The 23,146-nt window shown below is 48.4% G+C and overlaps 1 protein-coding gene across 3 annotated transcripts in view; it reads right to left on the bottom strand.

The window, feature by feature from the left end:
- Positions 1 to 23,146, bottom strand: part of LOC138566967 (sulfotransferase 6B1-like) — a 320,429-nt gene that overhangs the window by 153,181 nt on the left and 144,102 nt on the right. The gene's annotated exons all lie outside the window — the stretch shown is intronic.

Raw genomic sequence — 23,146 nt, 5'->3', positions numbered from 1 at the left:
TGATGTTACTGCTTAACAGAGCTAGCTCAAAGAGATCCCAGAAGAATGTGTTTTAGGCAGGGTCAGAGGGTGCAGGTAGTGAGTGGGAGTGGCCTAAGGATTAGCATGGCCACGGACCGTCAGTAGGTGAGTAAATAACCAAATACTCACAAGCTCTCCTGCTAGCAAGGGGATTGTGTGAATGTCCACCTGTATGACCAATGAGTTGCCAAATAGCACATGCTTTCATGGCCCTCTTCGTGATATTGTTTGCGGATGCAGTTCCACTGTGTAGGATCCACTCCACCCATCCCCATCACATTATTAGCCGGTCTCTCCATCACCTTCTAGCCCTGTGTGCTGGCCTCTGAGTGTGTCCACAAGGAAAGTCAATGCTCCTTTTGAAATTCCTTCAAAACCTAGACCTGCCTCAGTGTTTTGGATTCAAGTTAAGATAGGATCAACGTGTCTGTGCATTAGGGGGATGCTTCATGTATTCTCTGGCCAAACATCTTAAAAGTGTCCTTTGTGTTGGTTCGCAAGTGAAGTCAGCAAACATTTCATACAGCACGAATATGCGGTATCTTCTTCTGGAACCATGACTCTTCAGGGCAAGTTCATGGAGTACTTCAGTAGTTCAGGGCAAAGATTCGATAGCATGATTGTTGTGGTCGGTTTGGCCTCTCTTTCCTGGAACCCCAACCCTCTGGGCCCCGCACACCAATCCCATAAATACAGGGAGACAGGGAGAGAGCTAACCTCTCTTTATTTCGCTCTACAGGTTTTTCCCCGGGCTCTACTAGCCCCTCATCCTCCCCTCCTCCCCTTGTCCTGGACTTCCCTTCTCTGTCCTTGAGGTGGTTCTCTCCTTAAGGTGGGCTGGCCATGTGTCCTGTCAAAAGAATGATAAAACTTGCAAAGTACAATTTTAACTTTTTGATCCTAGCCCCCTCCCCCGGGTACAAGACTGGTATAGCCACAAATGGGTTGGTCATGGACAGTCGTATTTGGAAGAGGAAAGGAACACAGATCCATTCCACCCGCCTCGTGCACCCCATGTGGATCCCATATATACATTGCAGATGGATATTTACTTCCCAAGCGAAGTCGAAGGGCTAAAGGGAAGAATGGATGTGCAGGAAGTGTGAGAGAGTGGTGGAAAGAGACAGGTGAGAAAGAAGAGGAGAAAGGTGGGTTAGGAAAAGGAAGTACTGTGCTATGCATCGGTGAAACACTATAGTAAAATATCGCAGTATGTTAATGGTTCTGCGGCGAAAACCTGTGTGCTACTTTCAGTTCACAGATTCAAATCTGTGTAGTAACAGCCCAGCTTCATCCTCCCGAAGGCAAACAAATGAGGCCATTTTAAGTAGTTAATTTGGGGATCTAGTGTCGCACCTGCTTCTCTTTCAGCCTGCATAACACTTAATCTTGCGGCAGACATAGCAGTGTCTGATTTTCACCTATGGCATGTTGGTGAAAGTAGTGCCATTGACCTTGTGTAACACTGCAATAGGGATAGTCCATGGTAGGTATATCTGACAATGCCTGGCAGTCAGTCAAGCATGGTTGACCCATCTCAGGTTTCCTAAATTAGTATCATCGAGGAAGATATTACAAGGGAGACTTCAAGGATTGAGAACAATTACCTGATCTGGATAGCCACCCCTCTGAGTTCACTTTAATGAGTACGACTATAACAATTGTAGGAGTTCATCACAAGCATGCACCTATTTTAAGACTAATGCATCACTGAAGTGAATGATTTTTCTGATCGTTTTTTTCAGCATTCTGACAGCTAAGAGCTAGTTCATTTTTGCTTTTCTTTGGAGACAAAGTGCCACACCAGATGCAATCAAATGGCCATCAAAGAAACACGGTTTCAATTGAAGTTCTGCAACAGAAAATGGCCTGATCGGTTCACCTACCCCACCCCCACTTAATGAGATTGTCATGAATCTAGTCCAAATCTCACACCCAAACTTGAAATTCGTTTGCCAAATTTTCAATAGCCTGAAAATGCAGGTGATTCACAGTCCAGCCAAAACAAAATGGGTTATTTGGTATCACTGGCCACAACGTCATGATTAGGGCTGTGTGATTATTGTTCCATAATCCATAAACAGCCACAACTGGAATCATGGAGGTTGGAAAATACAGATATATAACTGAATCTTTTCTCAAACTTTTTTAGAAAACATTTCATTTTTAAGATATTTGTCACATTCATTCGCTTTCACAATTTTAGCAGAGACATTTTTGGGGTGAACTGACCCATTATTGATATTCGCAAATTTTAGCCAAAAATCACTGTATTTGATTTGTATCAAATAAAATTAACCCAGGTCTGCTCATGGTCTTGTTCCAATGGGTTTACTTTTTGCAGTGACATTGCTTTTCTAGTTGAAGTTCAACCTTCTCCTTCATTATAAATTATTAGATAAAATGGGCTGCATCTTAAGTTCCTTTTCACCAAACTGTATTAATTTTTCAAATTACATTGGCTAACTTCGAGTGCACCTGCTTAGTTTGGTTAACAGCATGGGTGTGGTGCAACTCACTGCACAGCACTTTAGAATTCACGGATTAAAACAAGGGGCAAGGGGTGTGTGTTGAGTGATACAGATTAAAACAAGGGGCAAGGGGTGTGTGTTGAGTGATACGGATTAAAACAAGGGGCAAGGGGTGTGTGTTGAGTGATATTGGGGATCTGATTGAAGATCTGTTATAGGAGATTTTTTTTTTCCCAAAATATATTTATTGGTTTTTGTACAAACAATGCATCAAGTGGTAGCGAATATATAAAGAGCGCTGCGAGCAGCGACGTTGAGCTTCGAGATGCAAGTAGTAAAACAACAAGGACTATGTCCTTTATAACAAAACAACAGTAATAACAGGTCAGGGGACAGTTCAAGGGGAGGGGCAAGCGGTTAATTTAGCCCTAGTGGGCTGAGATAGGTTACTAATGGGCGAGTGGGGATCCTTGAAAGTGCTTTAGGCGCTGGGTCATGAGTGGGTGGTAGCGAGCGTCAGTTTGTCCGGGCCTTGATGTGTTATTCCTGGATTTAATCGCCAACGGGGTCTTGGGCCAATCCGTACCTCTGCTACTGCGTTGTCCCTTCTGTATTTATTAGGTTTTGTCCATCCAACGTAGGGAGGAGGGTTGTCGTGCCAACCCTGGGAAATTCTGAGTGTAGTCCAAAAAGGGAGCCCATGTTTGGGAGAATTTGTCTCGGTTTCCGAACCGGAGGGCCGTTATCTTTTCAGCTGCAATTATGTCCCAGCATTTTGTCCACCACATTTGTATTGCTGGGCCCTCTGGGTTTTTCCACAGCCTAGCTATGGAGATTTTCGCGGCCGTCAACAGGTGGGAGCATAACTCTGCTCTGTGCCCGGAGAGGGGGAATTGGCCCTCCCCACTTGATCCCAATAAAGCGATGTCCGGGTCCCATGGGATGGAGAGACCTGTGATTTTCCCGATGTGATCCAGCACTGATTTCCAGAATTGAATAGCCTTGGGACATGACCAAAACAGATGGAAGAGAGTGCCTTTGTCTGGGCATCCTCTCCAGCAAGCCGGGGGAATCGTGGGGTTGCATTTGTTGAGTGTCTCTGGGGTCCGATACCACCTGAAGCATACCTTGAATGCTCCTTCCTTGTTGGAAACGCACTTCGAGCTTCTGTTTGCTCTTGTCCAGATGTGATTCCACTCCTCCAAATCGATTGGCCTCCCGATGTCATTTTCCCACTTCAGCATATATGGTTCTTTGCGGGGTGGGTCTGTTCTGTCCAAGAGCTTGTAGAGGGTGGAGATTCTGCCCTTTGGCGGGGAGCCTGTGAGGGTGAGTTCCAGGGCTGTGAGGGACCTGGTTCCGTGACGCTCTGCTCGAGAGCCAGTGGCGGAGCTGGGTGTATCTGAATCTTTCGCTCTCCGGCACGTCGAACTTTGCCTTGCAGGCCTCGAAGTCTAGGGGGATTCCTTCCTCGTAAAAATCTTGTATCCTCTCCAGTCCTCCAACTTTCCATCTCCTGAAGTTACTGGGGTTGCAGCCTGGGGTGAATTCTGGGTTTCCCCAGACCGGGGTGAGTGGGCCCGTCGCGCCGCGGATATTCCATAGACGCGCCGCTTTCCTCCAGCTCTTTACTGTGTTTTCAGTTGCCGATAGAGGACCCATTCCCTTGTTTGCGTTGGGGTCCTTCAGGTGTGGCAGTGAGGTTATAGGGCCTGGACTCCAGGCCTCCTCCAGCTCCAGCCAGCAGGGCTTGGAGGCGGCGGGGAGCCAAGCGAACGCCGATGAAAGCTGAGCGGCCAGAGCATATCTTGCAACATCGGGTGCTCCCAGTCCTCCCGTCTCCCGACCCCGGAGCATGATCTTTCGCGGGATGCGCGGCTGTTTCCCCTCCCAGATAAAGCTCATGATGTTCTTTTGCAACTTCTGGATCTCTTGCTTCGGGATTGTAGTGGGTATGGCCGCACACTGATACAGGAGTCTAGGTATGAGGTTCATCTTTAAGGCTGTGATTCTTCCCAACCAGGAGATCTCCTGTTTTTGCCAGCGTGAGAGATCGGCTTTGAGCTCTTTCAGGAGTGCCGGGAAGTTGGCTTTGTATAGTCTGCTTAGAGCAGCGGGGAGCTGGACCCCTAGATACGTGAGGTTCTTTCTGGCCCAGGGGATCTGATATTCTCTCTCCAGGTCCGTTAGTAGCTGGCTGGGAAGGTTGATGCTTAATGCTGAGGACTTGGTAAGGTAAGGTTAACCTTAAACCCCGAGGCTTCCCCGAAATCTAGCAGTTCCTTCCATAGGGCTTTCATGGAATCCTCTGGCTTGGTTAAGGTGAGGAGGACATCGTCGGCGTACAGGGCGGCTTTATATGTTTGGGACTTGATTGCCAGACCCTGGATCCCTGCATTGTGGCAAACCCTGATCGCGAATGGCTCCATGGAAAGGGCGAAAACCAGGGGGGACAGGGGGCACCCCTGCCTAGTGCCTCTTGAGATTTTGATCGGGTCAGACTTAGTTCCATTCATTCTGAGGCTGGTGGATGGATGTTGGTAATTTGCTAGTGTCCATTTTATGAAGTGTGGGCCGAAGCCAAAGTGTGTTAGTGTGTTTCGGATATAGCCCCAGTCAAGCATATCGAAGGCTTTGTGTGCATCCAGTGATAATACCATCAATGCCTGCCCCCTCCTATTGGCAGATTCGATGACATTGATGGTTCTTCTTATATTATCGTGGGTGCAGCGGCCGGGTATGAATCCCGTCTGATCCGGGTGGATAATTGACGGAAGCAGGGGGGCCAACCTGTTCGCTAGGGTTTTGGTGAAGATTTTTGCATCATAGTTCAGAAGGGTGATAGGTCTATAGGAGGCGCACTGGCTCCGATCCTTTCCAGGCTTCAGCAAGAGCACGGTTATGATTCTTCCATTGAGGGGGTGGTCGTGCCTGAGAGGAGGAATGAGTTAAATAAGGTAGCCAGGTGAGGAGATAGGATGTATGAAAATTTTTTGTAGAATTGAGCTGTAAGCCCATCTGGGCCAGGGGTTGAGTTTTTCAATTTAGCTATGGTTTCACTGACTTCTTCTGCCGAGAAGGGGTCTCCAGGGCTTTATGTTGTGGGGATGGGGCGGCAGTATATGCTTCTGCCAGATATTTGGCATGCGCTGTTTCGGCCGTGGGAGCACCCGACATGATCGTTCTGTGATGGGAAGCCATGATTTCCATTTTCTCTTTGGTGGAGTAGCGGAGGGTCCCTTGCGCATCTGCGAGGCTATGGATGAGGTTTCTCGTTCGTAGCTTTTTTAATTTGTGGACCAGGAGCCGGTTTGCCTTGTTACTGTGAACATAGTAAAACTGTTTAGTGTATATTAGCGCCCTGGCCGCTTTGTCGGCCAGGTGCATTTCTAAGGAGCGTTTCGCCCTTTGTAGCATGCGGCTCGCTTTCCTGTTCGGGCCTCGTTTAAGGATATTTTCCGCTTCTGCCACCTCCGCTTCGAGTGCGTCTTGTTGCAGCTTGCCAAATCGTCTGAGTCGAGCTGTGCAGTCGTTCGCCGTGCCCCTGATGACAGGTTTCATAGCGTCCCAAATCATTGCGAGCGAGGAGTCTTTGGTGGTGTTTTCCCTGAAATAATTTTTGAGGGCTTCTGCCATTTCTGTTCTGATTGCGATGTCAGATAGGATGTGGTCTTGTAGTTTCCATTGTCTCTGGGGAGGTTCCGGGAGGCCTGATACCCTCAGGTTCAGCAAGACTGGAGCATGATCTGAGAGGGCTCTGAGCCCGATTTGGATGGATTCGACGCAGGGTATGAGGATGCTTGAGATTAGAAGCAGATCGATCCGTGAGTGACCCAGGTGAACGTGGGAGAAGAAAGTGTAGTCCCTCTCTCCTTCGTTGGCCAGTCTCCATACATCTATAGTGTCAGTCTCCCTTAGGAATTCCGCCATGGCAATAGCTTTGCTGAAATCCTCTTTCGATGGAGGGAGCGATTTGTCCAGGTTTGGGTCGGGAGCCAGGTTGAAATCACCCCCTATAAACAAGCGACCCTCTATGAAGGCGGTAAGTGTTGGTAGGAGGTTCCGGAGGAAAGTGCTTTGCCCTGTATTCGGGCAGTATATAGCGGCTATCGTGATGGGAAGTTCCAACAGGAGGCCTTTTAACAGGAGATAACGACCCTCGGGGTCTCGCTTGGTGGTGATATTGGATAAGGGTAAGTCCCGGCTTAGCAGAATGGCCACCCCTCTCTTCTTGAGGTCCGCGGAGGCGAAGAATCTTTTGGTGTAGCGCTGAAAGGTTATGCGGCGTTCGTCGCTCCTGAGAAGATGAGTCTCTTGCAAGCAAATGATGTCGGGTGCCAGTCGGGAGAGCCAATGCTCCACAGCCTTCCTTTTCCTGGGGGAATTCAGACCCTGAACGTTCCAGGTCAGGAGCGAAAGTTCCCTATCCGGTTGAGACATTATTGGGTTGGATTGATAGAGGCTTTTACCCTGGGTATTTTGAATTGCGGAGCTGGGGACCCCTCAGATCCGGCTGGCCTCTTCGCTGCTGCCCTGGAGACGCCAGGCAGAGAGGAGCGCGCAACGTCAGCTTGCATTTTGACTGTCCTTTCCCTCTCGCCATCTGCTCGAGCTCCAGCCCATTTCCCCCTGACCAAGGAGAACCAAAACATAAACTAGAACAGAACCTAAAACAACAAACAGATAAAGGTATCCAGACCAGCCTTCTACCAACAGGGCTGTCGGCTGGGCCACAGATGCCATCCGTGTCGGAGACCAGGAGGTCTCATGCTATATTGGTGAAGATCTTGCAGATTGAGTGATCTTGCCGCCGGCTGCCCAGGCCCATCGGCTTGTGAAGTTGAAGGGTAATTTGGTAGCGACTCTGCTGGGCTAGGAGGTTGTAAGGCTCTAGGTTTGAAAACTAGGCTCCCAGGGGGGCGGTCAGGCGGTTGCTGTATGACTTTGATGAGGAACAGATAGGAACTGGGCCATTCGGGTTCTCAGTGAGGATCAGTGTTTTTCCCCCTTGCCAGAGGGCCGCGTATCCTGCGTCGACCGACCACCCGGGACCAGGGGCGGGGAGATCCCCCCCACAGCCCCCTCGGGGGAGCGGGCCGGACCCTTTGGGACCCCCTCCTCCATGTCCGGGTCCATAAATGCTGCCGCTTCACGTGGAGATGGGATTTGCTGAGGTTTTCCCTCCCAAGTGAAGGAGAGGCCCGAAGGGAAGCTCCAGCGGTAGGTGATCTTGCGTTCCCGTAGCCAGTCAGCCATGGGTTTCAGAGCTCTTCGCTTGGCTAGGGTAGATGCGGCTAAGTCTTGAAATAGGGATATCTCTGAGTCGCGGAAGTGGATTTGACCCATGGCCCTGGCCTCCTGCATAATCTCCTCCTTGAGTTTATAGAAATGGACCCTGACCAGGACATCGGATGCCCCGTTGGATCTCTGCCTGGGTCTAGCCCTGTGTACTCTGTCCAGCTCCAGGGGGGAGTCATCTGGGAGGGTGATGATGTGGCGGAGGAGATCGGAAACATAGGATGGGAGATCATTCTCCGAGACTGCCGACGGGATTCCCCGGATTCTGATGTTGTTCCGCCTCGAGCGATTTTTCGGCGTCCTCCTGTCTAGCTTCCAGCGCCTCACACCTACACTCCAGGGCCCTAATCCTGTCCGACCCCTCTCCGATCTCAAAGTTCTGCTCGCATAGTGTAGTCTCAATCTCCTCGGTCCTCGCCTCCACCTCCCCCACTCTCTTGTCCAGCTGGGCGATTTAGGTCTTGACTTCTTCAGTGCCCTTATGGAATTCCCTGGTGAGGGCCGATAGAAGGTTCTGGAGATCTGCCTTCGTGACCGCTTGTGATGCTTGGTCCTCAGGGTGGCCGCTCCCCGCCCCAGCCTCGTTACGCTCACCCTTCTTGCTTTTTTCCCCCCCAGCGGGCATGGCCAAAAGTGTGGAAATGTCAGACTGCTTGGCGGCTTTGCCCGATTTGGACATTTTGCCCTGGAGCTGCCCCTGCAGCTAGGACAGAGGCGAGAGGGGGCAACAAGCCAGGCCTGGGGGGCAGCGGAGCGTCCAGGTGGAATTGGATGCGGCAGGTGCCGCCTTACCTTGTGGCGGTAGTTTAGAAAGTCTGCCTCCCCCCTCCGGGAGTGGGCCAGAAGCGTATTTTTGCGAAAGAAAGTCCAGGAGCCCTGGGGTGCAGGGCAGGCGGTGATGGGTGCCCCGACGCGTGGAGAGTCCTTCGAGCGGTGGGACCCCAGGGCCTCGGGCCGAGTCTCCTGACTACGGTTTCAGTGCATTGAGGGGGGGAGCGACGAGGTCGTTGAGGGGCTCAAGGGCCACCGCATGGGCCGCACCGGGTGACAAAGGAGGGAGAGCCTTGGATGTGCTGCTGATACAGAAGGGGGGACGTCTCGTGAGAGGATCACCTTAGTTCCGGAGATGGGCCCCCTCCCTGGGAGCTATGTTGGAAGATGCGGACTCCGAGGGCCCCTGAGGCGGGTCGGCTCCGTCCACACCAGAGCGGGCGGCTCCAGGCGCCCCCAGCCAGCTGAAGGGTGTCGGGGAGAGGGTGGGGGTCGATGAGGGGGAGGATCAGGCCTCGGGCCCTCTCCCTCCGTTGAGGGGGGGTGCAGCTGAGGGGGGAGGGCTCGACGGGGAGCGTCCACGATGCAGCCCCTGGGCGGATGTTAAGTTAGGGCCCCCATCCGGGTACGGAACTGGAGGCTTCTCGGAGCGTCCCGCAGGGTTGCCGGCCTGGGGGCCGGGTCCACACTGACCCTCCGCGGCCGGCCCGACTCGCCGGTGGACGCGGGTGCCGCCCCCGCCGAGGACAGGGGGCAGACGGGAGACGCCGCTGAGCTTGTCAGGAGGGAGGGTGGCGAGGAGGCCCACGGCCGCGCAGCGGCCAAGCTCAGCGGGGAGGTGACAGCTCTGTCCGGGGCCGCTCCCGGCTCAGTCCGCGGCCGGCCCTGCTGAGGCAGCTCAGGGTTGAGGAGTCGGTGAAGGGATCAGCCCCAAGACCCCCGCAGGCGAGGCTCCGAGTGGGCAGGGCGAGGACCCCCCACAGGCTGGCAGCGGCGGAGCCGAAGTCAGATGAGGCTATCCCCTTTCTCCCGGCGCCGTCCCCGGGTCGGAGGCAGTGAAGGACAGCCGAGAGCAGGCAGGAGAAGGCACCGCAGCAGGACCCCAGACAGCTGCTATCCTCTGTTCGGAGCCTAGAGGCGCTCCATGCTGATCTGTGGGCGCGCGCTCGGCGGGTGGGCTCTGCTCCCCAGCCAGGCCCCGCGTCGGAGCCCCGGAAGAAACGCGGTGCTCGCGCCGATCAAGGCGTCCCACGCCCGGCGGAGCCCAGGAAAGCGGACGCCCCGCTCGCGGGCGGGCGGACGGGCCCCAGTCTGAGTCCGAGACCCGGGTTAGCCGCGGGCCGAGCCCGGGTCTCCCTCATCGACGGCGAGCCTCGGCTACAGTAGGGTCCGCCATTTTGAATCTGCTCCGTAGCGGGCTCCCCGTCGCCTCGAACCCAGGAAATCAATCGGATGCAGCGCCATAGTTGGACCAGAGCGCACCTAGAGCATGCCCCTGCTTCCGAGCATCGCAGCAATGATTTTTTAAGTTAGAGGACTCAGGATTCACCGGGCATTGTGGATGGCAGCGTGGCACCAGCCGGGAGCTCCTACAGAGCCGTTCCGACCGCCATGGCTCCAAGCCACGCCCCTGTTATAGGAGATTTACAGATCCACCTCTGTATCCACCAATCTCATTGTGAACAAAGAGTGAGAATCAATGAAATGTAGAAAACTGCTTTGAATCAGGGATTGGCAAATACAAGTGAATTTCGCGGATCCAAAAGCATGAAAAATGCAAAATAGCAGCAGCTCCACTGACAATCAAAATGAGAAAGTAAATATTCCAATGGGTCCACAAAAATACTTTTCTGGTATTTACATCTAAGCAAACTGGGTTATGCCAATTTACAAATCAATTTCAGACTACTCTTAGGAGTGAAACAATACAGTCCCATGGGATCCCCAGGAGGGGTGTGTGAGGGAGTTGTGGTTCACTGTCTTTGGGCCTCATTACGACCCAGGCGGTAAATTACCGCCTGGGTCGTACCTTTACCACCATGGCGTAAACTACGTTTACGCCATGGTGGTTGGCGGACTTACCGCCCCATTCCGAGGTCGGCGGGGCGGTAAGTCCCCAATCCCCATTTACCCTTCCCCATTCCCATTTTTGCCCCATAGGGCATAATGGGAGTGGGGAAGGCGTTAATTACGCCACCGTAAATTACGGTGGCGTAATTAACAACATGGTCCCTTAGCGCCATGGATTTTAACACCTGCTAAAAGCAGGTGTTAAATCCGCCATGGCGCTAAGGGACCTCGGAATCAGGCGGTAAGGGTCGGCGCTGTTTACGCTGCCGTAAACCCCTTACCGCCTGAGTCGTAATGAGGCCCTTTCTGTTGATCGGTCTTTCAGGGTGATCGGGATCAGACGTACCAAGCAAACTTGACAATCCACAAATCCTGATGTCGGGGAAAGAGGATGTAGACTATGACCAATGAAAGGATTATGTATGTACACCTGCATAGCATGAGATAGAATTCCAGAAGTGTGACATAAACCATGTTAAAACCTGTCATCACAGAAGCGGGAAACAGAGAATATTATATAAGCTTTGTATACCTGTTGTGACAAGGCCAAAGGCAAAACGCAAGCGGATGGGAATGGCATTTGCCAGGCAGGCAGGGATTGCCACTCAATCTGAGATGTGGGCCCCAAACTCATCCCTAGCCATGCATGGTGGCGTGTGGTGAGTCGCCTTGACAAAGTCATCATAACTAGCCATGAAATCCATGGTTACACTATTGATGTCTCCCATGACCCCAAGTGGAATGTAGCTGCTTGCAGACAAACTGAGGTGGGAGCCACAATATGCTCACATTACGGGAAACTCAAGAGGAGAGAGGGTTGTGAAAGCTGTCGGCCGAGTATGCCTCATCCCCTGCTCTTTGATCATCCGAACGAAGTCTAGAGTTGTGTTTTACAAAGACTATCAGGACAGGAGGGTGACCTTCACTTCGGCAAGGGTTGCAGAAGTCAGAATCACGGTCTTGATTTTAAAATGGCTACCAGACCATTTATAACATTGGGAAGGGAGCCAGTGGCAGTCCACTTCCCAATTTAAACACATAGAAAATTGATAGTTTGTGTAGGTGGGTACCATTCCTTGGGCACGCTTGTATCACCTGCAGACAATCATACAGCCCTATCCCACTCCCCATAACCCTGTGTAAGTGCATGCATGCAGAGACCTAGAGTGGGTGCTAGGAATCTGAGAATGGAGTGGAGTGTGTGGTGGACACTGAAGCAGAATGGAGTGTGGCAGAGAAGGGAGAGAGATAAGAAGAGAAAATGAAGGAGATAATGAGAGTGTGGCAGGGCGGCAAAGAAGTGGAAAAGAGAGAAAGAGAAGCAGAATGGGTGATTCAGGGGAGAAGAATATCAGGACAGAGCATGAGGAGGCAGAGATGAAGAGTGGTGGAACAAAAAGGCTGAAAGGGGGGAAAAGGGAGGACAGTACAAGGAAGGAGAAGGAGACACCGAAAGGAGAAGGTAGAAATAATGGAGAGGTCAGAAGTGGGAAATTAGGGGAAAACTAAAACTCCAGAGTCTGGTGGAGGGGAATGAGGTCATGACTAACGTCCTTGAAAGGCAACAGGCCCACTGACAAACTCCACCGGCAGTGGGGGAGGCCCGATAGACCCCAGGGTCCAATGTTTACAAACAGTCTGATGACCGGCCCTCATCCACACAAGCCTAAGCACCATAGGTGGTGGCACCAGATAATTAACAAGTATAGGAATAACACAAACACAATAAAAGCCAATAATTACTCTACAGAAAGTCGAGGAAGACTTGCAGACACTGAGTGACTATTTTGCTCTCACAAAGGTGGGTCTCAAAGAAAGTCCGACTGCTTTGGTAATCCTTAAACCCATCCGGTGGACCTGATAAAAACCCATTCCCTGTTATGTTGTATGTATGTATGTATGTAAATAACTATTCAAAATGTATTCATCAAAGACTAAAAACAGTTACGATCACAAATACAGCTAAATAATAAATATAAAACAAATTCTCATGTAGCTGACAGTAAAATTCATATCATAGCCTTCAATAGATATGAACCTGGTCAACAAAATGCTTTTATATAATTACTCAGCGCAATGAACACCCTGAATACCCAACAATAATTACAAGATAACAAAAACTTAAAAGCATAGAGGCACTTTCTTATGTTGGCCAATTTCAATATTCTGGTCAAATATTGGGCATGCATATTTGCATTTCTTTGTCAGATAAGAGTGTAATGTAAGCCTGATTCGATCTTATTGGTGCAGAAAGGACAGTCTCTGTTCAATACCATTTCCTAGTTTTTCCAACAGGAAGAACAAGAATTTATCGGAATCAAATTGAAACGTATCCTTATCACTGCCCAACATTCATGCTTATGAACTGTAAAATTTAGATATGGCTGAATACTTTCAATGGCAATTGAATAAAACTCTGAGGCTTACCTCAGTGTCCATACCATTCCCTGTGTGCTCTCTGGTAACAAAACCAAGTTTCTAAGTTATCTGTTTTATTTCCAACTTTCTGAGCAAAAGGCTAGTGCCCCACAAATTAGTGGCATGAACAGCGGACAAGGATTTCATAAGATGGGCACACCAGGGAATCTTTCACTCTAGGGTGACACATATTCGGATATAAAATAATGTTGTTTAGAATGGCTTTATTATTTGATCAAGAGGATAACCACATTTTAAGCGCCCCTCTGTCCCAAAGCTCAGAAAATGGACATATGCCAGGTTCAGAGTATAATTTAAGGCTAGGACCACAGTTGGGTACTCGCCAACTTCTCCTGCAGAATTGATGGTCTCTAACCTGTAATTTAAGTTATGATGCATGGCCCCGTACTGCTGCACTATTAGTAAATAATCATTATGGTTGATGCTGGTTGCAGTTTCAATGCAAGACCAAACTTATTAACAACCCCCATATATATAACAACCCCAGGGAGAGGGGTCTAACCTCTCTCCCTGGCTGTTCAGCCAATACCTGGCACTTCTTGCCCACTGCATTGCCACTCTGCCCCAACTTTCAGTGCTATGCGGATGACACTCGGCTCATTTTCGGGCTCCCTTCTGCCACCTCTTCTTCTCTCATCTCTGACTGTCTGTCCGCCATCCAGGAATGGTGTGCCGCCAATGATCTCTGCCTTCATGCCAGTAAGAAGGAGATTTTCCTCATTTGCACACCACCTCCCTTCTTTCCTGTTGCTCTCAAGCCGGCCCCTCTTGGCCCTCCTTCTGCTCCCACCTGTGAGGTTAAAGACCTCGGGTTCATCTTAAACTCCACACTCTCCTTCTCTCCTCACATCTCTGATGTATCTAAGTCACACTACCAGCTGCACCTCCTCAGAGGTATTCTGCCTTTCCTCTCCTTCCCCCAGAAGCTCACTGTCTCCAGAGCTCTGGTTCTCTCTAGGCTGGACTACTGCAACAGCCTCTTTCTAAATCTGCCTACTTCTACTCTCCGCCCTCTGCAACTCATCCAGAACAGGACTGCAAGACTTGTCCTTGGCCTCAAGCCCAGGGATCGTATCTCTCCAGGACTGAAATCTCTGCACTAGCTCCCAGTGGCAGTGAGGATTAAGTTCAAAATACTCTGCATTGTCCACAATGCCTTCTGGTGCCTGGGGCCTCAATACCTTCAACTCTCTCTTCCTAAATATCTTCCTTCTAGAGCTCTTCGCTCATCCCCCTCCAACTCCCTCAGGGTCAGTCGCTTCTCCAAGCAACGAGTTGGTGGTAGATCTCGATCTTCGGCTCCCTGTGGAACAGCCTCCCTGCCTCCCTGAAATGCACTGTCTCCCGGGCAACTGCTGCACTTGGGGGGTGGGGGGGCTGTTTCTGTATCCCTACAGTCCCCTGCCAGCTCTTGACACTTGATGTCTGCACTTACCCCTGCACTTACCACTAGCTGGCCACACTTTTTATCTATTGTTTATATTTACTTTTTTTTTTACTGTTGATCCTATGTATTGCACTGCTCCCTCCCCCCTCTCCCCTGCACTTTTTCCTTCCCCCCCTCCCCTGCACTTGTGCGATCTCAATGTCACCTGGCCTAGTAAGATCATTATCTTTGTCTTCCCTCTGTTCCCCCTCCCTTGCCTCGTCGCGCCTTGAAACACTTGTGTATAGGCGCGTTATAAATGCCATATCATATATATATTTAGCTTCAGTTCGCTGGATGCAATATTTAAATGCTCAAAGCCCATAAGTGGTTTTCCAAAAGTCACTCTCAGATAGGTAAAGCTGGTTTCTAAGGGATCCCGATGCTCTGCCCAGTATAACGCCCCTATACAACCAGCAACTTGGCTGCATTTACTTTTAGGTCCAGAGAGGCCTTGAAGCCCATATATCGATTGGCAAGGCTTGAATTGAACGTGGAGTTCTGGTGATCGGTCGTCTGCGTAGGCCAAAACTGGTATTTTTCTTGGGCCAAAGCAGGTAACATACACTTGACTTGCAAGCAAAATGGTTTACAAGTTGTTCGCCAAGAGGCACTCCTGCCAGTATCCCCATTTCATATTACACCATAGGGTATGAACCTGATAACACCCAAATAAGATGGTGGCCCTGACACCACTATGAAGTTCCATAAGAACCCTAATCAAGTAATCTGGTCTATCCTGCTGTAATAGGACCCAGAACAGCCTTGCTCCGTTAACGGAGTCAAAGGCAGAGGAAGGGCCATAAATGCAACATAGTATAAAGTGCAGGGATCCTGGCAATTCCCTGATCTGTCCAGGTAGATGAAATATAGATATGTGCAGTTGATCAGGGTGCCCCAAATGGACAAAGAACGCTCATGACTCGGGTGTTTTAATAAAATGCTTTACTCATACCAAGTTTTTTAATGATGGCATGTTATGTTGCCTATCATAAAAGAATGAACCTATTCACACAGGACAAAAACAAAACATTTTGTACATATGTTTTGATGGGGCAGGCGCAGACATCAATGTGCATACAAGGAAAAAACAGCATGGAACAACATTTTTACAATATATTTTCTATAGAAAAGAAGGGTCCCATTTTCTGTGCTGGGAGCCCAAAATCTCATGATATTTGCTGATTTCAACAGCTTTGAAATGACAGTGTTGGCATTTGACACTGCAGGGGGAATTGTCAACACTGGTGTGTACCGGCCACATTTAGCAGTATATGGTGATTAAAGTTCAGCGGCCTTCATCAGGACAGAGAAGGGGACTGAATGATGGCTCCTGTGTGTATCTTATTTTGCACGGTGTGTAGGTCCATCTCGTGTTAGTTGAAGAGGATCCTGGAAAGGTTGGGGATGAAACTCTCAGGCCTCAATGAAAAAACATACTTCATGGTAGCGTGCTGATGAATTGTAAAGTGATCAACTTGGATTCTGAATACATGTGGTCTCAGCCCTGTGTTTGAAGCCTTACACATCCGTTGGTCACGGCTGTCCCCACACATATACAGAATCCAAGTTGATCGCTTCATGAAGTATGCTTTTTCATTGAGGCCAGAGCGTTTCATCAGGAAAGACAACAGCCTAAAACCAGGGCCATTTACCTGACATGTCCCAACACGAGGGTCAGGCAGAGTCAGGCAATTGACAATAACTACACACACACGACGGTCATTTCCCTTCCCCACTGGGATAAAAGGTGGAGCATGAGAGCACACTGGCAGCAAGGCAAGACACACGAGGAGGTGGCCATTCCAGGATGGCAATTCAAAAGGAGGAGAAAAGCGGCAGAACCTGAAAGGACAACAAGGAGGGAAGTGCCCTTGCCCCTTTTGATCCAGACCCACAAAACCTCCGTAAAAGGAATCCTAAGACTGGGAACGACAGCAAGCGTGTGGTGCAACAGATGTCAATGGTGCACAGCGGCCTCCCACCCTGATAACCAAGACGGAGAAAGGCGCTTACTTCCGTGGTACTGTTCTTGACTCCAGAGACACGAAACGGCCGGGAGTTGAGCTCAGTCGGTGAGTCGGAGGGAGAGCCAATAGCAGACAGGGCTCCGTTGGGCGAAGATTGCAAATGGCAACATGATATGAAATGAAAGTGCTTGTGAACAAAGAACTTGTGTGTGTTTATGAACTTTTGAACCAGCGGAAGACCAGCTGGAGATCAGTCCAGGGGCACTATTATTCCCCTTTCATTGAACTACAGATACCAGGAGGCCCTGGGAGAGCCCGACGTAAGAGGTCAAAGTGGTCATACAAGGGTTGAGTAAAAATCCCTTGTACAATCGAAAGTCTTTGACCCGTAACCACCCGTGAACTTTGTGAGGACAAGCATGAACCCGACTGAGGGATGTCTGCAGTGAGTTGATGGTCTGAGCCCGATCGAGGGGGACTATCGCAAAGTAACGAGTGAAAGAGACCCAGAATAAATATAAAGCAACAAGTCCCAAGAGGCATTGGGGCGAAGGTGAAAACCTGTACCGCTTGAGCCCGATTGAAGGAAGCGTACAAAAGGAATAAAGAGAGCGAAAATACTGGTCAGAGTGGTCAGTCTGGGTTTCCCATAAAAGTCCTTGCCCACTCGAAAGTTTCTGACCCCCGCAAACAGTGAAAGGCCAAGCAGCTTGAGCCCAACAAAGGGAAGCCAAGGCGCAAGAGCCACTGAAGAAGGTTTGAACCCGACAGAGGGGAACTTAATGTGATAATCCAACTGTGTGAAGCCTGATTGGAGGCTTAAGAAAAAGCCTGACCGGGGGCTTTAGAGAAAGCCCGAATGGGAGCTTAAGAAAAAGCCTGACTGGGGTTTAAAGAACTGTAGCCTCGTGTTGAAGAAGCCCAAGAGTCTGCTGTGCTCAAGAGTCCCTCCTTGTCCCATGCTAATAACGTGGGGAAGGGAGAACCCGACCATAGTATCCTGAATTATCACTTTTGTGAACACTTCTTTCCTTTCTTATGAACACTATCCCACACTATTTTTGTAAACTTAGTGGTAAGGATTGGCAATTTCTTTTTTTGTATAGACCCTTTAATTGACAAGACACCACAAGGACTGCCTTATTTGATGGTCGTAGTTTGCTGCCATCTTAGATTTAGGTTTAGATTAGGCATTTTTCTCACCCCTTTATACAGTTTAATAAACACCTTTGAACTGTGATCACTTGTGTCTGTCTTTACTGTTGCCACCATGAGTTCCTTTCACAGCGCATTGAGACTATAATAATGGTAAAATGGCACTATACAAAAATGACAAGTACAATACAATACAACTATACAATGAATGAAAGCTTATGTACCTTGCGGTCGAAGAGGACAGACATATTACGGTCAAGTCGTGGCATAGGCAAAAGGCTGTGTAATAGTGCCACTTTGATTTGTATTCAAGTGGCCCAGATAATTATTTAACTTAAATCGTGATATTCCTCTATTAGCTGGGAGATACATAGCAAGTTTAGTTCATGCGGAGGACGTCGTCCTGATGGCTAGAACCTGCATAGTGCTTCAAAACAGCAAGTGGGATAGGAAACATTCATGACCACACGAAAAATGGCTGTCCACCCAAAGGATTCCATAGAAATGTGCATACAATGAGCTCCAAAGGTGTTACATTTCTATACAGGTCAAAAAAAACATCCAAGTGAGTTTGATTATTTGGGATTTAGGTTTTCAAACTCGAATAAATGGAAGAAGCATACTGACAGTCTTGCCACCAGAATGGAGCAATCAAAGGTTGGTATCATATCATTTGCTGGGATGTATGTCTGGCTTTACTTCTTTTGCATTCACTTGGCCACACAGCCACTTTGTCACATTTACCCCTTCATACCTTTACTTCTTCTGTCTTTCATTTCTTCGAGCAATCACACTTCCATTTCACCCCTGTTGATCCCAACCCTAACCTTACAGCTAACCTTACAATATCCATTACCCCCTTGACAATGTGTAGATGAAGATGAAGTAAAGGTAAGAAGAAGTAAGTGCATGAAGAAGTAAAAGGATGAAGAAGTAAACGTCTGAGGAAGTAAATGGAGAAGATGATTTTTAGTTGAAGTAACGGGGGAATGCCGATTTGCTGTTCACTATGGTGGAGGGTATATGCCGACTATAAAAAAAAAAGGTATATGAATCGAAGTCTAGAGGCATGACCAGGTAAGCTCAGGTGGTTGGGGCACTTCTGATCTGGAGGCCATTGCAAGAGTTGAGCGTAGGCTCCTGGAGTTGAGAGAATCTACTAGAAATTGCTTCTGTACCTAGAATTAGGCCTAAGACCCCTGGCCGCTACACTGGCCATTGCCTCTGATGTTGTATGGGTCTTTTTATGCTCGTCGACCGAGAAGGTGCTCTTAAATAGCTTGATACTTACAGAGTGTATGCCCCTTGATAATGCATTATTATCCAAGTGCTTTGCCCGAGTGAAAGAAATGTTTCCAACCTTTGGTTTGTCTGTAACCTTTTATCAGCCACTGATTTATTACTTTCATCACCACTTTTTGTTTTCTTTATTTTATTTTCTCCTTGCTCAGCACTTTCATCCTCCCCCCTTCCATGCACTTTCCCCATCTTCCTCTCCCATGCACTTGCGCATTCTCAATGTCACTGGGCCTAGTAAGATCATTGTTTTTGTTCTCCCTTGTTCCCCTTCCGTGACTTGTCGCGCTCTGAAACACTTGTGTACGAGTGCGATACAAATAAAATATCAATATCGATGAAGACATCCACTAAGAAAGGTATTTCTCAGCCCCCTTTCAGAAACAAGATAGCATTTCGGTTCAAGATACACTGATTCAATGTTATGTACCTCATGTAATACTGTATGGTGGTACCAGAGGGGAAATAATGGCATATGAGAAGGGACCCAGTGGTAGGGGTGCTTCGCTTATGGACGCAGCCATTAAACAGTGAAAACCACCACCCACACTAAACCCATCATGTATTTTTTTTGTGGAGGCACATCTATAAACAGTGTCTGTCACATACAACATTGGTCCGACACATACAACATTGTACTGAGTGACAGGACAGATGAAGGAAATCACAGTCTCTTTGAGCTCCACTGCACCTGCTAGCCTAAAATCGAGGACCAACACTTGGAAGAATCAGGGGCTGCTGCAAACAGAGAGGGAAGTGGAGGGGTGCGCCTCCTGATCACCCCTCAGACAAGCCCAGATGAAGAGAGAAGAGAACCCAAAAGAAAAAAACAGATCAGCATGCCGGTGGGAGCCCAGAGGCAAGGCAATCCATGCTTTAAGCTGGGAACATGTTCATAAGAGTGAAACGCATATTAAGTGTGAACACTAAGAAATGGGATGGTTTCACACACGTCCCCCCCAGGTCTGAACTGGATCTAGTAGAACCATGATATTGTGGATCTGCTTTTATCGAGTAAGGTTAGTGAAAATGTCATCTTTTTGCACATATGCACGTTATTATTCAGGTTAATCAAGAATGTGTCTCTTGGGGGGGGAGGGGGTAACGCAAGCCTCGTTATGCGCACTCTTGTGCGCACATCGTTTATTAGCCCATCCCCTTCATTGTTTATTGTCACAGATGGACTCAAGAATACACCAACTCCCAGATAGAGTTCAAGGGTCTTTATTTTGAAATCAGGAAAATGGCCTTGTGGCCATCCCTTTCCATCTAATTTAAGGATGGCCAGTGCCACCCTAACGCAGGTGTCTCTAAACCCAAGGCTGGTACTAGAGATCGGCAACCCCTACTATCGCCCTTCTCGTGATGACTGAAAGGCAAATGCCTTATCTATCTGGGAACAATCTAGGTCTATTGAGAGACGAAAGAGATTTTTGAAGGTATTACATCCGCAAATGCCCACCATCTGATTGGTTCATTCACAAAGTACCTTAGGTTTTATATTGACAATTATTTCCACTCCATTGTACTTAAATGACCCTCATTTATTCGAGACAGTCTTGATAAAACAGTTAAAACATTTGTTTGGGCTCACATTACTTTGTATTGTAAGCTTCCATTCAAGGGGGTTGGGGGGAATAAAACTAGAATCGTGCTCCTTTTTATTAACCTGTTCAACTATGCAGGGGCCAGAATTTCAAGTTGCAAGCTAGTAGTCAAACATAAAAATGTCACTCGCCACCTTAATTCTGCACATTCCCAGAGCACAGCATTTCTAACTCAGCAAGAGTTAAATGTCACTAGCCAATGGCGAGTGCACATTTTGCACCCCAACTATGTATTGCCATGTTAGTTTATTATTTTATTTCTGTACGTTCGAAAGCGGGTCAAAAACAGCATTATTTTAGCTCTTGAAACACAAACCATTAACAAACATTTGTAAAACGCACCAAGCTCGAGCCAAGCCAAGCCAAGCCAAGCCAAGCATACAAGTCATTCCTTATCAAAGACATCTCCATCCCAGTGGTGGGGAAAGTAAAAACTCTGGGGCTATTCCTAGAAGCATCTATGGGCGCAGAAGCCCGAGTAATGTATCTTAACAAAAACTGTAAATAGTACCTACGTCTCCTTAACTCCATCAGACCCTACTTGAGTGAGGGAAATAGTGCAACCATTGCAAGGGCCACTATACTGGTAATGCACTTTTGCTGGGCACAAGCAAGGGGTGCTTAATAAGGTGCCAGACTATTCAAAACAAAGCCGTCAGAATAGTAAAAAGAAAAACAAGGAGAGAGCACATCACAGCTGACAGAAAGGCCCCACTGTTTGGCCGTAGAGGACAGAATACACTTCAAGACCATGACTCTAGTCCACAGATGTTTATTCGGGCAGGCCCCGGCATACCTAAAGGAAATGATCACACAGTATGTACCAAGGCATCCGTTAAGATCAGACACACTGGGACAGATTACATGTCCTGCCTCTAAACGGTCAAACGGTCTGGGCCGGGCATTTCCAGTGAAAACGGCCCAGGAATGGAATAGTCTTCCGACGCAGCTAAGACTAGGAAAAAACTACAAAACATTCAGAAAAACCCTGAAAACAAACCTATTTAAGTGAAGGTATCCTGACCCAGAAGACCGGTCCCCACATTAGGCAGGCTATATTGTCCCGTTTATGTATGTAAGTCTGTGTCTTTATGTGTGTGTGCTCCGATGCCTGAGGGCTAAATAAACACATAAAAAAAGAAAAAAATTGAGAATTAGACTTCACATTTTTACTCACCAAAAAATCATTTTACTCAAACTTTAAAAAATAGGCAGTAAAATATTCCTCGTTCAACATATTATCTGGGGCACTGGTGTTGCCCATTATGCAATAATAGCGGCCATTATTATATTGCACATCGCAATGCTATTTGTTCCGCCCTTGGCTTGCTCAGGTCAACTTCTTGTAATATCACTTTCGATGATGCCCTTCGGTATCAAACACTAACGCTCCTTGTAATTTATTTTCTGTGAAATCACTTCTGATGAGGTCGGTGCATATGCAAGTTAGGGGGCCCGCTTGTCTTTTGGCCCACAGGGCTTCCGAAATCCTAGGTCTGGCCCTGCAGAAAAATCGAACCCATCAGGAGGACATTAGTAAATGAGAGTAGCTGATGTGTGTGGGTGCTCCTCAGAGGCATTCTGAGATCATCTGGAACAACCTTACACAATTTCCTCCAAGAAACACAAATAACTGGATGCTGGATCCACCCCGCTCCACCACCCTCTCACAATTTAAACTGTGTGTATGTTTTTCAACAGACTATTCTATTCAATATTTACACAGCCATTCTTTTGCCAGCTCGCCTCACCTTTGGATTACTGGCTTGGAACTGGCTTTGCTCTACCCATAAATTCAATGGCTCCTCCACCACTTCTTCCTTGACAAATGCTGGTGTGTGCAAGGCACGAAAAGGTAAAGCAGCCTGGCAGTACATTATCCCCGATTGATTTCAGCACAGCCCTGGCAGGAAGTAGAGCACCGTCACGCATGTTACTATGGTTACCCAATATCTGTGTTCGAGAAGGAATTCAGGTCACATTTTCCAAAGGACATTTCAGACACTAGGTTATGAAGGGCTCTGGTGCCAGCAACAGACGGTGTGTTTCTAGAACTATCCACCCCCTGTGCCGAAAACGTTGTGCGTGAGAAGTCCAAATAGACAAATCACAGAGCAATAAAAGCTTAACGCGACAGCGACTGCTCAGCCTTACGCAATCGCCCTACAACCCAGCCCATGTTCCCATGCTGTAGTGGGCCAGAGGGCACGACTGAGGAAGCGAGTTCAACATTAATTTCTCGGTTGGTGACTGCCCTTGTAACTGCTGCTGTTCTGCTTCATCAGCCTTCTTGTAATTAAGCAAGGTTATCCTGCGAAGGTAACACACCTAGGTGGGAATGATGTAGGCTCCTTGACTCTCTTCTTTGCCTCCCCAACCCCAGGGAGCATTGTAATTTCTCTCGTAAATCAGCTTCTATAATAGGAAAACGTCAGTTTATGTACTTCAGACATGGTCCAGGGATGTGGTGGATGTGGTCTAGGGATGTGGGTTCAGTAGGAGCTTCCCATCTGCACGATATAGACGACCAATTTGGGATCGAAATCGTGTGGCAGGTCTTTTCAATGGTTCTGATAAAAGTCAATATTTGTTTTTATTTTTATTAGTACTTGGTTTTAAAGA

The sequence above is a fragment of the Ambystoma mexicanum genome, chromosome 2p (assembly GCF_040938575.1).
Source record: "Ambystoma mexicanum isolate Mex_15411 chromosome 2p, UKY_AmexF1_1, whole genome shotgun sequence".
Lineage (NCBI taxonomy): Eukaryota > Metazoa > Chordata > Amphibia > Caudata > Ambystomatidae > Ambystoma > Ambystoma mexicanum.
Note: the sequence above shows the minus strand (reverse complement) of the source record. Positions and strands in the feature narration are given on the sequence as shown.